We start from the raw sequence: 16,346 nt of genomic DNA on the forward strand, positions 1-16,346 counted from the left end.
TGAAAAAATAATAAATTACATTGAAACATGATTGGCTTAAAAATTAATTTATCGGAGTTTGAAATTATTATAAAATTCATCAAGAGGTATGTAAACATAAATTTATTATTACGCTTAATATACAATACGATCCGTAATAATTGTAAGGACCGTGAATTTAGTTTAGAAACGTTTTAAAAACTTATAAACAGTGTACCTATATTGTTTTTATATAGAGGAATTTGAGTTAAACTGTAACTAACCTAACCTACAAGTATTGTAAATTTAATTTCTTTACAATTTTACGTTGATATACTTATACATATTTAAATTGTTGTTCTAATTTGTTTATAAAGTTTAATTTGAAACTAAGTGGCTTACTTCGCGTTTAATTGCGATGTGTCTTGTGTGTTAATTTAAACAAACATACATAGATTAATTTTATAGATAATATCCTCTTTTTTTGTGTGAAAAATTCCATAATAAATCAAACTTAACCAATTCAAACTTATGTTTAAATGATTATGTTGTATTGATAATACCCAAATTATGTTTGCGTTTCAGTATATTATAATAATAAACATATATAATTATCATTAAATATATAGACCTAATATTTCTATTATTAGATTATAATTATTCTGTGATCATGATTATTTTATATGTTTGTGAATGTTTTAATAAAAAAATATTGTTTTTGATTAGAGTTCCAAAGATGAAATACAAACCTAGACACTACTACAAATATATAGGTCCATGCTGCATTTTCCAGTGTGACGCTACATCTATAACTTCAAGAACCTTTGTAAAAATATAGTTTAATATATTTAAAACAAATAATAATTATTTCATAACTTGTTTTATTTTTCCTAAAATATAATTATATGTACTACATATGTACATAAACTTTTTATTTCAATTAAACAATAAAGAGTTATCAGTTTTAATTGTCTGTTTTAATATACCCAATTATTGAAAAAGTATAAATAACAACAACATAGTATTTTACTAAACAATAAGAGTGTTTTTGAAGTTGATTATTTATTATAGTATTCATAACAAATCACAATAGTGAATAGTATTTATATGTATGTATGTATAAATGTTTCTTATATAATGATGCAAAATTTTTAAATAATTCTTAATTCAATTTCATTTTATAAAATCACAGGAACCATATATTCAATAAAGAGACAAATCCATTTTTTAGTATATTTATTGTTTGAATTATATAAATAGGAAATTATATAGAAATGTAGATTGCAGTGCAATGCATGGTCACTTGTTTTTTGGATGTTGTCTGCACCAAATCATCATTAATAGCGTATCCGCTCCAAATAAAGGATTGGTACACTGATAGCCTGAAAAATATATTTATTTTATTTTAAAATGATTACACTAAAGAATAATAGTTAATAATACTATGCATGATTCCCATCATATCTTAAAAGCATTCTCAACTGCCATAAACCAATAAATATAAAAAAAGTAAAGTATTTTTATTGTTTTTGAAAATAGCTACTCATTTAAACAATATACATATCACAATGATATCTTTTGTTTTAATATTTAGTTCTCTAATATAAGCAAATTAATGACATTGTGATAGTAAAATTAAATTCTTTTACACAATTATTATTTATTTTCAATGTAATTAAATAACGTGTTAGGATGCCATTTAAAAATAAATTTTAAATTTAGACTCACCTTGCGTTTGTATCATATTTGTAAATATATTTAAAATAAATTAATATTTATTATTCATTTCTTTATCACATGTTAACACAAAATTACTTATTAACTTTTTTCTAAGGCAATTCTCAAGAAAATATGTTCGTTTAAAATACGGCTAATTAAAGATAAATTTCACCGCAGAATTCAAATTTGTTGCTTTTTATTGTTATAAAAGGCTACCATAACGGTTGTAGCTAGTCTTCAAGCATAATATTGCCTCACACGGTTAATAGTTAATTTTTAAAATGATGTTTCACTTGCTCTCACCTAAATAAATCAAGTGAGTTCAAACTCGATAAGAAATTAACGAAAACGTCAATTTACATGCGTAAATCTGTCAAAAGTGTTACTCGTACTACCAAAATGTCGAAAACCGCCCGTTATTTCGACTTCAAACTCGATAACGTTAATTATAAAAACTCGTACTATTGATTTTAGTTCCTCTGCGTTTACGCTTGGGGCGCTGATAGGATTTGTATGAAAAGAAAACCGAAAGTAAATTACTTGAAGTTAACTGTCAAACTCGTACTAAGGTTACGATCGTGGATAGATTTGCAACCTATCGGAAATCGTTATGAATTAGTAGAATTGCTCCCCATAATATTACGTTGGGTTTTTCGATAATAAATACAGGTTATAAAAGATGTTATGATGATGGTATATATATGTAACGTATCAATTTTATTATTGCTACTTAACAAATGTACTAAAATTTATTAAGTAATTACAATTTTTGTATCAAAGAGTAATTGATAAGTTTCTAAGAGGTTCTTCGCAAGCTGTCACTGGTGATAGTTTTACATTACTTTAGCAGCCGGTAAATTTCCCACCGCTGGGCTAAAGCCTCCTCTCCCTTTATGGAGAAGGTTTGGAGCATATTCCACCACGCTGCTCCAATGCGGGTTGGTGGAATACACATGTGGCAGAATTTCGTTGAAATTAGACACATGCAGGTTTCCTCACGATGTTTTCCTTCACCGCCGAGCACGAGATGAATTATAAACACAAATTAAGCACATGAAAATTCAGTTGTGCCTGGGTTTGAACCCGATATAATCGGTTAAAATGCACGCGTTCTAACCACTGGGCCATTTCGGCTCCACTGGTGATAGCTTGTCATATAAATGACTTAATAATATAAGATTTAAAAGTATCTGCTAGAACTTATTTAAATGAACTTTTTTTTTATTTATATAACTGTATAATCTTAGTAATATACTTTTATAAAGAAGAACGTATAGATATACACATTTTTATGCGTACGTATTTCAAATCAATTAGATTATGACGTCTGGATGTTCTGGAAGCGATGGTTTCTTTCCCAAAGATTTGACCATCTTAGACATAATCTATATTATTATTAGTTATTATTTTATTATTCATAATATTATGAATGTGAAAGTAACTCTGTCAGTCTGTCGTTCTTTCACTACCAAACCAATGAACCGAATTTGAAGAAATTTGGTATGAAGCAAACTTGAACTCCAAAGAAGGACATAGGCCAACTTATTTGTCTAACACATGACAATAAATCCCCTAAAACGCGAGCGAAGCCGCAGGCGACAACTAGTAAGTTATATTAATGATTTGCTTAAATTTCGAAATTGAGTAATTTTAAAGGTTTTCTGTCAAAAAGTACATATACATCAACAATGTCCAACAAAGGAATTATTAGCCATGTATATTTCGGTATCATTTGTAAATAGCTTGATTGTTCCTAGTACTAATAGTGTCTAACGTCATTACTTATGCTAAAGACTTTTATATACCTATTTAAAAAAAAATACATAACATTAACAATTATATATTGAAAAGCAAAAATCAATATTTTAATTTAAAAGCAGTACCAAGAAATAAATTAAAATATAATGTACGTAGATTGTAGGTAGATTATACTTAGACGAACCGAAATAAAATCAACAAATATTTAACGGCACGATTCTCTATCATCATTATAATCTAGTACCTCAATACAATATTATATTGTTGATAAAAATGCGTATTTATAATTCTACCTACTACTCTAATGTACTTACGTTTAGTGAGGAAATAAGGATTTAGATATTGCACATAATCGAATAAGTTTTTTGTTTTAATCCGTCACACTTTTATTGTTTCTATTGTAAACAAAACAAACTTAGCATATCTTTTTTAATTTAAATTTAGTATTTTAGTGTTTGTATGAATTTAACTTAGAATACAATTTAAGTTAGACTTTAACTTAGAGCAAGGAACGTATCGGCGGAGGAGGTCAGCGGAGGTATTCTCCTCACTCTTCCGTTCTGCGGACTCCTTCTGCGACATGACAATTTCGCAGAAAGAGACTTATCTTCATCCAGCCCCTCCGAGTGTGATTAACGGTCGCAAGAAATATTTGCCGACTATCGACACCACGGAATGAATGGGGTACCCATGCGGCATACTCCATCAAGGCATACGGGCTGTGTCCGATGACGATTCACACTCCTGTCAGGAGGATGTCACCTTCCCCCGCGCTCTCTGGCACAACCTACCGAAGCAACTATAGTTATAAACAGAAACAAAAACACCGATATTCATATTCCTAACTACAATAATGACCAATGACTTAAGTGAACACCTTCTCTTAAGGAATTATTTGCAGTTTCATCTCGTAGATCCCCGTAGGGAGCAGCAGGTTGTGAGTTGCATGTCAGTCAGTCATTTAATAATGTCATGAATTAGATTATTTAAATGTACGTTATGTCATATCTTTAAGATAGGTAAAATAGAAGAAATTTATGAACACTATATAAATATATATAATAATTACGAGACGATTTACTTAAGGTAGGTAAGACAACAACTGGGGTGCCTGTCAGTTGCCTCCTCGTGGCTTACCCTTGGCAACGGGGCCGGCTTGAGCTTGCTCGTCGGCCACGGCTAAGACTGGCGGGAGGAATGCCGCGGGGCTGCTCCTAATAGTCCCTGATCGGCGTCAGGGCGGACCATGTGAGTGGCCTCGTTGGCTAGGAGGGAGTGGGAGGGCTCGCTACTCGAGCCTCCCAGGTGTTTTACACCGGTGGTCAACGGCGGAGCCTACCATCTTCTCCGCCGCAGGGCGTCAGCTTCGTTGACGCCCAGCCTCCAGTGGCGGACTCGGGGGGGGTTCGCCAAATTCGCACGTGGAGGATGGGGGGAAGGCGCACACTAGGCGCGCTTGTAGGGTCGCGGTTGCATGCCCTTGGCGATCCCGTGACCTCACCACTCGGCGGCATGGTAGAAGCCCGAGGATGGTTTTAGTGGGTAGGACAGGGCATTAGCATAAGCGTGCCCTGGCATGGGACATTAGTTTCCGGTTGAGTCCCACATACCCGTCCCGGTCGCCCCACCGGGCGGCATGCGTAAATGCATTTCCTCCTCGTTAAACAAAAAACAAAGGTAAGACAACTGCGCAAAATGTGTGCGGAAATAAAAGTGCATTCTCCATTCCCTCAATATCATAATCTAATGGAATAGCCGATCAGACCCGACTGGAATGATTTCAGGGGCAGGTTGCGCCTTCCATGGTGCAGGAGTGTAAAAAATACCAACTTCCAACCTCCAGGCTGTTGTTGTTGTTATTGCCCAATCTGGGGTTTGAGCTCAGGACCTCAAAATATGCGGCTCAGCTTTATTAGTTACTCATTAAAGTAACGAGTCAATCTTTCTAAAAATAGAGACGTATTTCGGGGCCTGAAATACGTAGAATAGTCAGAATCAGAACTTAAATGAGAATTTTAAAAATGTGTTATTATTTTAATAAAAAACATTATTATGTAATATAAAAGAACTGTATAACAATAGCTTCATGCTTGAACAGAAATACTAGGAGAGGTGAAAACAGGGAAAGCAATTACGGTTTAAAAAAATAAAACAGAAAAAATATTCCAAACCTCTAACTCTCGCGGTCTCGTTGGCACAGAATAGTTACACTACATCCGCGATGAAACCGTCGGCATTGTAATAAAAAAGTTTTGTATATTTTTTTAACTTTTTCCATTAGAGCGCATTCCCTCGAGGGAGGTCGTTCGCGTGAGAATGAGCAATTTCCTCCAGACCGCCACGATTTCGATCTGGCTTCCTGTCTGAGTAGCGATTTTAAAATTTATAGAATCGCTTAACATTAAATTAAATATAAGAACAAACATGACTTTAGTATGCCAACGATTTTAAATTTTTGTAAAGCACGGCATTTGAATGTTGGAACATCCTACATAATTTAATGAATTGAACAACCAAGACTTCCAGTTTTGGTTAAAGACAATCTCCTCATTTTAAAGGTCTTGAAAATCGAAACTGCTTGTGTTTACAAAACTACAAATAGTATTAATATATTTCGAGTGGTATTTTTTTAATGTTTGCGCAATTTAATTGAATATAGTAACTTCCGAAGTTGTGCCTTTATTTTATAGAAAACTGAGCATATTCTAGTTGTGTCTTTTTATTTCGCAACTCAACAAGTTGTTAAAAAGCGGATTATTTAGTTGACATCTGTACGACTGCTGAACCCTATATCTCTTCTTTGTAAAGTGTTTTCTCTTAAGCTTATTAAATATATTGTATAGAATTTTTTAGGTTTTTGTAATTTAAGAAAAAAACAAAACTAAGTAGATTAATTATAATTGTAGAAAATATATTTAAATAATATGTAACATACATATATTATCCTGTAGCATTGGACCTAAGGCGCTGGCGCTGTTACATCTTCATTCATATTCATTACATTGTCAATCAGTTAAGGAAGGCCAATAGCTTGGCCCTTGGTTGGAAGCATTTACCTGTTTCTTCAATACTATTTTTGAAGTGCTAGCTTCTTATGGGAGGGTAAACCGCTTCAGTACGTAACGAGTTACGGTGCCAGTCTTTTTGGCGTCCCTTTTCTATGACGGATACGGCAGCGGTAGGAAGGCAATAATGATAATAAAGTACATACACAAAATTCTAATTAACATATTCAAGAATTGTAACTGAGAATGAAATATATTTTATAATCAATAAAAGATCTTATTATTATTTACCTCTCCTTACATTATCATATTAATATAACTTACATAATCTTTAAGTAATTGCGTAACATATGATGATACCCACTAACGAGCGAATTTTTGAAAAAAAACCCTTCCAGGGGTGAAATAGGGGTTAAACGTTTGTATGGAATGCATGAATGAAAACAAACATGAAACTTTATTTTTGGGAGACTGATTAAAAAGGAGTAGATACTTATTAAACTGTTTCTGCATATTCACCCCTACGGGGGTGGAATAAGGGTTGAAAGTTTGTATAGAAGTCCGTCATTTTTTAAGATAGAAACATGAAACTTTATTTTTGGGATACTGATCAAAAATGAGTAGATACGTATTTAAGCGTTTCTAGATAATCTAACACTAAAGGGGTGAAATAAGGGTTAAATATTTTTATGAAAGTCGTCAATTTTTAAGCTAAAAATATGAAAGTTTATTTTTGGGATAATGATTAAAAATGATTAAATACGTATTTAAGTGTTTCTAGATATTCTACCTCTAAGGGTAGATATTAATAGGGGTTGACATTTCTTATATAGATTAGTCTGGAGGTCCGTCATTTTTTTAGTTAGAAGCATGAAATTTTATTTTTGTGTTACTTATTAAAAATGAGTAAATACGCATTTAAGCAGTTTTTGATATTCTACCACTGAGGGGGTGAAATAAGGGATGAGAGTTTTTATGGAACTCCGTAATTTTTTAAATTAAAAACATGAATCTTTTTTTTGGGATACTGATTAAAAATGATTAGATACGTATTTAAGCGTTTCTGGATATTTTACGCCTAAGGGGAGAAAGAGGGGTTGAAATTTCGGATACAGGTTAGTCTGGAAGTCCATCATTTTGAAGTTAGAAGCAGGAAATTTTTTTTTTGGGCTACCGATTAAAAATGCGTTGATTCGCATTTAAGCGTTTTTGGATATTTTACGCCTATGGAGAGAAATTGGGTAGACATTTCGTATATAGGATAGTCTGGAAGTCCGTTATTTTTGAAGTTAGAAGCGTGAAATTTTATTTTTAACTACCGATAAAAAATAGTTGATTCGAATTTAAACGTTTTTGGATATTTGACGACTAAGGAGAGAAATTGGGTAGACATTTCGTATATAGGATAGTTTGGAAGTCCGTCATTTTGAAGTTAGAAGCATGAAATTTTATTTTTGGGCTTCCGACTAAAAATTAGTAGATACGTATTTAAGCGTTTCTGGATATTCTACCTTAAGGGCTGAAATACACACCAATGTGGTATACAAAGAGGTCTTACATTAACGTAATATTTTAAGTTAATTTGTAAATATATTCATTTTCTACGCGAGCGAAGCCGCTGCTAACAGCTAGTATTAAATAATTCAGCTTAGATTAGTTTAAGTTTGTCACTTCTGTCGAGCGTCCCAAGACACATGTATTTTTTTTATTAATTCTCGATTTTCAGTACTTTTATTATAAACTAAAATATCTATATGTATTTTTATGTTGTATTTTATACTAAGTAAATTTAAGTAACTGAAGCTTAAACACATTAATATAATTAAGGTTTGGATTAAGAAGAAAGATTGAAGATAACTCTTGTATAAGTTAAGATACAGATAATACAGCAGAATAATAAGCTTGATTGTGTTATGTCAGTTGCATCTGGCTTCTGAGTTAAGGTAGATACAGGTTGCATGATAACTTATCGTTTGCCACAACGAAACGCTTCTCGAATAAATTGCTGATTGTTTTTGATATAAATAGATAAAAAAAATCTTACCGACCAGAAGTGAAAATGACTTTAAATACTTTAATACATACATAATTACACTCTGACTTTATATTACATATTACATAGTATCTATATCCGAAGCACCCAATCTTCGCGCCAAAAATTAAATCCATGCTTCTGTCACAAGCGATCGCGCCCGCTTTTTTTTTATGTATTACGCTACAAGGTATTGAGACATAGGTGGTAAAAGAAAATATATAGATTAAATAAAGAACAGATTTACAGCTCTACCTATGATAAGTATTTTTTTGTAATATTAAATATAATAGTTACTATAATTTACTAAATATACTTACTTGTATTACATTACATAATTGTATTATCTGTGATCTGAATAGTTTCAAATTAATCTTCTGTATCTATAAATCCCGCTATATTAAAATATTACCATTTTATAAAATATTATTATTTAATAAAAAAATGGATTCAATTGTATAGCAGTAGTGTGCATAAGGTATTTATTTAATGAATTTAGTATTTTATTTTATTTAAGTAATAATATAAAAATATATATTATTATTTTGAAATATATCATTGGTCAAACTCTGTGTCTTATATTCTACATTATATTTTCCATTTTTAAATTACCCATTTAGTATAAAACATAGTCGTTAGCTGTTTGAATATGAATCATCCTACTTTACAGCACAAATACTACTTAATATAAATTTCACCATACCTATATTTTATATATCCAATGCAGTAAAAAAAAAACATTTTTAACTAATATTGATCTTCGTAAGTTCATTGACATTTCAGAATACGGAATCAATCTCTTCGAAAAGTTTCAAAATTTCATCAAAGTCTCGGTGTATAGGAAAAAAAGGCCACGGGTCACAAGTTGGATTCGCAGACGGAAACTTGAACCTGAGCCATCGAACAGCTCTTGATTGCACTCCCGCTTGAAAATTTTCAGCAAATACTTATATTACTCTCAGAGTTCGTCTTAAGAAAAGTTTGTCTGAGGAAAATTGAAATATTTCCGTAGCTTGATTTCAAATTCACTGAATAATATCATATAGATATTTTAGAATACAAACATAAACTAATATTATTTCAGAAATGTACTTCGAGTATGTACATTCATAACAAATAAACTATGCTAATAATTAATTTAAATATTCCATAAGCGATTTTGAAATTTATTAGTGCTGAAATATATTAAAGTTTTTGAACTGTACCTACATTATTTTGTAGGTAGGCAATATTTTCTATATTTCAATGTTTCGAGGTTATTAACATCTCATTTATTTGCATGTTGCGTAGGCTGTTATAATATAATTACGGATCATATTGTATTGCATACCGGCTTGTGCACAATGTAAACAACCAATTTGTTTAGTATGCTTCAATGAAAAAACTTCTCTCAAAAAAGTCTAGACAAAATTATTTACTTGATTATTTTATTAAAAGTTTTTATTTTAATACTATCACTAGTCGCTACCTAATCGAACTAATTTCGGTTAGCGGTGCGAGTTCGAATCGATACCTATTGTTCGTATTTAATCTTTTTACTTGTATCATAAATACGTGCACAGCTAGCTTTAGATATAGCAATCAATTTTAATTATGACTCATATGAAATACATAAATTATAATTTTTGATTGAGCGATATACATTTAAATATCATTTTTTAAGTGGTGGTTTGGGTGTCATACGCACTGAAGTAATTTCACCGTAACGCACATACATACATACATACATTTCAAATGAGAGATTGAGGGAAAATTTACACGCCACTTCTTTGTCACAAGGGAAATTGGTCACCTTCGGCGATTAGATCATTGAGCTACCTCTGAGCCGGTGGAGAACACCCTAATCCTAAATCATAGCCCTAAATCATGTTTTATAGGCTTATTTCGATTACATTATATTTTTTAAATAATATGGTTAGGTGGATATGCAAATGACGGCTACCGATTGGTGGTCATCGTCCATCACTATCACTTACATCGCCAATGCGCCACTAACATTAGGAATTAAGATGTCTGTCTCTTGTTCTGTCTCATTGTTTCAATCGGAACGCAACAATAATATGTAACATTGCTGTCTGGTGGATCATCATCAGATGTTCTAGTATATGATGAGTGGGTGGTGGTACAAACCCAGGCTTAATACTTAAGATTTTTTTGTTCTGTTAATGAATCCACAGTAATTTATATAATAGATAATGAAATGACTCAATGCCACATATCATTTAAGTAATTTGTAATATATTATGAACTTTGATTAGATAAAAGGAAACAATGACGATTCAAAGTAGGTACCTACATATGTATATTACTATAGGTACTTTTAAAAATCCATATTTTATTGTTATCTATCTTTATTTATTTATATATATATATATATTACTGAAGTCCTAAACGAGCTTCATTTTAATGATATTTTGTGTGTGTTTGAGTTGGTCCATGGATGGTTTAGCTTGAACCCGCATGGCGCAGTGACAGGATTTCAGGATTTTAGAAAACAAAATTTTATTTCACCCATATGAAGTCAGGACAGACATGCAGTATATAAAAACATAAAAAATAAGTAGTTACAGCAAAATTTATTTTAAGTAATTTATAAGCCTAAAATAATTTTATAAGCCTAAAAACATAGTCATAGGTTTCGAAATTTGTAAAAATCCGTTGAATAAACAGAAGTTTCGCGTGCGACCCACTAGTAAATATTTATTAAAGTAAAAAATAAAAATAGTTATTTTCAAAATCATGATCGCGTAGAATGGTGGCAGCATTCAACGGGAAACCGTTGAAAAGCAATGTCGATCCTCTGGGCAAAAAATGAGCCAGTCCTCCTGTCACCAGTATAGTCAATAAGGCGAAGTATTGTATATGTTATAGTATTATCATAAGTGTTTTGGTTACGTTGCCTATATACTAATTTGGAATTTCAAAATTAAATATCTCTACTTAATTTTAAACCCAATTTTAAGGAATTAATATTAAAAAACACTAACATATTTTTTTTTGCGCTAAAACAGAAGCATAAATATCAATTTTCAAATTTGCAAATTTCGATACAATCTGATGAGATTGGAATAGTATAATTACATCGTCTCAGGTGACGAACTATCAAAATTGATGTAATAGCTAACTAACTGTTGCTGTTTTAGTGATAAGTGGATGCCCTAACACCGATTTCTATATTTCAAACACTTACTTTCATCGCGTATTTATTATAGGAGATGAACTGTGAAAAATCCTTCTTCAACTCATCCGGGGTGTTCCGAGTGCTCACCAAAATAATTACTGTGCAAAGTTTCATAAATTGTAATTGTCGAATGTCGCCAAATTCCGATAGCTTATAAAATTAAACTTGAAACTTTGCTTAGAAAAACCATGTTGATATAATGTTTTTTTTTTTTAGTAAATTTGTTTTTGCTTCAGAAATGCATTCTTTGATAAACATTTCAGATAGACCGGTTTAAAATATCAGCTAAGCCATGTTATTTGAGTTTATCAAGTATGTAGAACGGGAACTTATACATTCTATTGTATAGTTTAACGTTTGAACTCTAATACCACTCGCAAACTACGTCCTAAGTATTTGTCTTCGAATGGGGGCAGAACTACCTCTTCAATTAATATTTGCTGAAGATACTTTAGTTGCAAAACTTACTACAGTGCCAACTCAAATTCAAATAGGAAGCTTATAACAGTCTGCTTTCATAGTCTACACTATCGTTGTTGATATTATTATTAGTGGGTTTTAATTGTTCTAGTAAGTTTAATGTATATTAGTTGATTTTTTACTGAGGTCACTTGTTAAATAAACGGTATAAATAATATATTTGTTTTCTCTAAAATATTTGATATAAAATTATTGTGTTATGTTTACAATAAAATATGACAGTATTGAGTCACCTTAATAGATTAGTGTCTAAGATGTGTTTAAAAAATAGTTTTACAACTCACCCTGCCTTGTGCGAACCAGATACGAACAAACAAATCGATTGATGATTTGAAATCAACATCAAGAACAAAGTAAATATTTTCTCCGTTCGGAAACTCAAGACTATCTTGTATTATAATAAAATAATTTAAATTATGCGTAATTCTTTCCTATATTACTGTATATGTCTAAATCAACTCTACTTTATAAAAAATAAAAATTAATATTAGGTATATGTTTTTAAAGAAAATTGGAGACCAAAAATAAGTAGGTAAGTACGTTTTAATAAATCAATGAAACGAAATCAAAGGTTTGCTAAATATACAAATAATACGTTTAATTTCTGTTAAGTTTATTCAATTACACGGGCTTTTTTTATTTACAAATGGTAAATTAATGTAATTTGTACATGATTTATAGATACATTATCTTGGTTTCGTTTCTAATATTGGGACTACAATTTTCTCGGCTTAGGTCTGAGTCCGCTTGAGTGTGAGCCCAGCATTGATGCGGTGGGATTTGAGCTTGTCACGAAGCGATTTCAACCTTTGTATAAACGTCCATTTCTAGCAGTGAACCGAGATTTTAGGATTAACAAATATTGGAATAGGAGACAAGGTTTAGTTTTAAATCCTGCCTTTTAATAAATAAATGTATAGTGAAGCAGTCGTGGTGTGTTATTGCTATATTTTATTATCAGGCGATTGCACTTAACAGAAATAATGTTTTCATTAATATTTCAAACATACGTTATACATTAAGGAATTGTCAAAAGAAAATCTCTTTACATCATAGTTGATAAATCTTAATCACTTTGAAATCATTTACAAAATTTTAGTTTTAATTTTAAATTATTTTGTCCGTAAAAGATTCAGTAATATCTTAGTTTATTCTTCATAAACTGCAACTAATCTTTAATTACGACACGCGGGGCACCGGTTCCCCTGAAAACGACTCAAGTTGAGCAGTTTGCCGTTTGTCTTGGTCAACGCGGACTGTGAAGTAACTAGACAAACAAAGTGTGGCTTCGCTTGAAAATTTAGTTCGAACTTGATGCTTCGACACGTTCTGAAAAACTAATTTTAATTCTTTTTCTTAAGAAAGCTTTAACATTATTTGTCATGGTGTCAAGGATTAAAATTTATTCTTTGTCCTTTGCACAACTAATTTATTTTTATTTGACATAAAAAAGGTTACATTATAAAGTTTATTTTTTCATTTCACCAATTAAATAAATCTTATCATATCTTAAGAAATATTTCATATAAGTCCATATATTCGCTGATTGTATGGTATGTAGGTTTAGTTGTATATATTTTTATAAAAAATAATAACTTGAATCATGGTTTTTTGGCGTTATAACTATATATAATACACAATATATTGAAAGATCATCAAATTTTATGAAAAACCAAGCGCGTAGTTGTTCACTATTTTATTATCTATGACGTCACTGGAGCGATCTAGTGTTGAAAAAGCACACGTACGTTTTATGCTCCAACTAAATTGCCTTTATTAAAATGTACCGAACGAATCGTGCGATATTTTGCTGGCAATAAACTTTAATGGATATCGATTAATTTTATTTAAGTCATTTTGTTTGAAAATTTTAAAAGTAGTTAATTACCATCCTTATTTTGCCTATATATAAAATATAATCTTTATTATTCAAGGAATCTTGGGAATTTAAGTAAATAAATAATTAGTAATTTATATTATAATACCATCTGTTAGTAAAAGTTAGAGGAGGAAGCTGTAGCGACCGAGCGACCTTATCTAGACTTAAATACGAAACAGACATTGCGTAAATAAATTTAAGAGAAAAGCGAAATGTATTTCATACTATTACTTTTAGAAGTCGGTTGATGTTGGCGCTCATCAGATGGTTGTTAGGGCTTATTAAGACTTTGTTCTGTTTATTAAGCACCTATTGTTGACAAAATAGTATGTTGTATTCTGTTTGTGTTTAGTGGCTGCAAGTTCCGAAGTCCTAGGTTCAGTCCCAAAAGCCAAGGCCGGACCGTAGGCTTAGAGGGCCCTGGGCTAATACTACTTAGGGGCCCACCTAAGACGTTTCTAATCGTAGACTTGAATTAAATTAATTGAATGGGTTTGATTAATTGCAGGACTCGCTGCGCTGCAAACCATACGATTTGTTTAATTTAATAAAGTTATGGATCCTTTCGCATTATCGTCTATTTTTGACTTTGACTTGTCTTAGCTGGGGGCCCCTTGAATCCACAGGGCCCTGGACTGAAGCCCAAAAAGCCATATGGTAGATCCGGCCCTTGAAAAGGGCAGGTATACTTAACATTGGATTTATATTTTGTATAATATATTGTATGTAAAGACGATTATTAAATAGGCATTTACATAATATTTTGTTATTTGAGCCTTTCAATAATAAGAAAGATAAAATAAACTAGCAATTTGAGTTTAGTCGAAATTTGTATGAATTTAATACATATTTTATCATTTAAATAGTAAATGATTATTGTCTACTGTTGTTTAAAACATTCTGTGAAACGTTCAAATAGATATTTTACCTAAAATACTTTGGAAAATCCATTTATTATCATTCAAATTCAAAAACGCTTTTAGAATTAAACAAGTTTTTCTGGGACCATTTTCATTAGCCGAAACATTTAAATATTGTTTGTAAAGGAATTAGAAAGGAGAGTGGTTCCTTCATCCACTGGATTAAGTATTTTGCGAAGGGAAATAAGCAACGAACATTTTCCCTTATCTCTTTGTTGGAAATGCGTTCATTAATTTTCCGATGCTGGAGGCGGTGTTGTATTTACCCACACTTTGCAATGAATAAAAAAAAATATCGACTCCAAAAGTCTCTAAAAATACATTAAAATAACTGAACTGGGTTTTTTAATAAAAGGTTTTATATGTATAACTGCCCCGTTGGTCTAATGGCTAGATCGTCGGGCCAATAAAACTTTTTGAGTTTTTCGGTGGAAATATTCTCAGTAGCAGCCCGGAGTAGGGAAGTTAGCAGTATACATTCTCGTACCTCGGAAAGCATGTAAAGACGTTAGTCCTGCGCCTTAGTCCTATCCAGTCGTGTCGGATTTGCCGTCCATTAGGTTATGAGAGTGAGGGAATACATATTGCACCTGTGTTTGTTCACAAACTCGTGCACTATATAATCGGCCAGTAAGACATCATCATGTTGTATAAAATTGATTGAGTGTTGTAAATATTTCAATTTTATTTTTAAGTTTTAAAAACCTCATGTCATTTTCGATCTTTCGAAGCCACCGATATCAGGATTATATTTTTTATGTAATTTATGCGGGTGGATCGGCAAATGGACAACCTGATGGTAATTGGTCAATACTACTCATTGTCAAGGATATTACTAATGTAAGAAAAAATAATCAATCCCTTCCCTTAGTAAATAAGATGTTGTGACCCTCGTGCCTGTAGTTACACCGGTTCACGAACCATTAAAACTGGAATACAACAATATACTCAGTCAACTAGACGGGCAATCACAATGATCTACCGACTGATTAAAAAAATAAATCATTTAAAATATGTTTTACCTAATGTTTTCGGGAAGTAAACGAACGTCAGTTTTAATGAGAAAAATGTTCTTTTCATATAAAAACAAGGCTAGTCTATGACATAGTTACATAAAATTATATTTTAGTAAGATCTTAATATAAAGCCATTTCACCTACAAAAATCGTTACACATTTAAATACACCTACTTACAAAATATACATTTATGGAAATCAAATAAATATAATTACAAACCAAAGAATATTTCATTTATAAAAACAAATATAAAATGATTACGTATATATTATTTTATTTACAAAGAGAAGGAAATAAAATGAAAAAGGAATATTTCTACAGAATTAATTTTAAGTTTCAGAAGAAATATATTAGCTTTCATCGCATTTGTTCCAAACTGCGAAAGGCGTGCACCATA

This window comes from Vanessa tameamea, chromosome 12, assembly GCF_037043105.1.
Source record: "Vanessa tameamea isolate UH-Manoa-2023 chromosome 12, ilVanTame1 primary haplotype, whole genome shotgun sequence".
Taxonomy (NCBI): Eukaryota; Metazoa; Arthropoda; class Insecta; order Lepidoptera; family Nymphalidae; genus Vanessa; species Vanessa tameamea.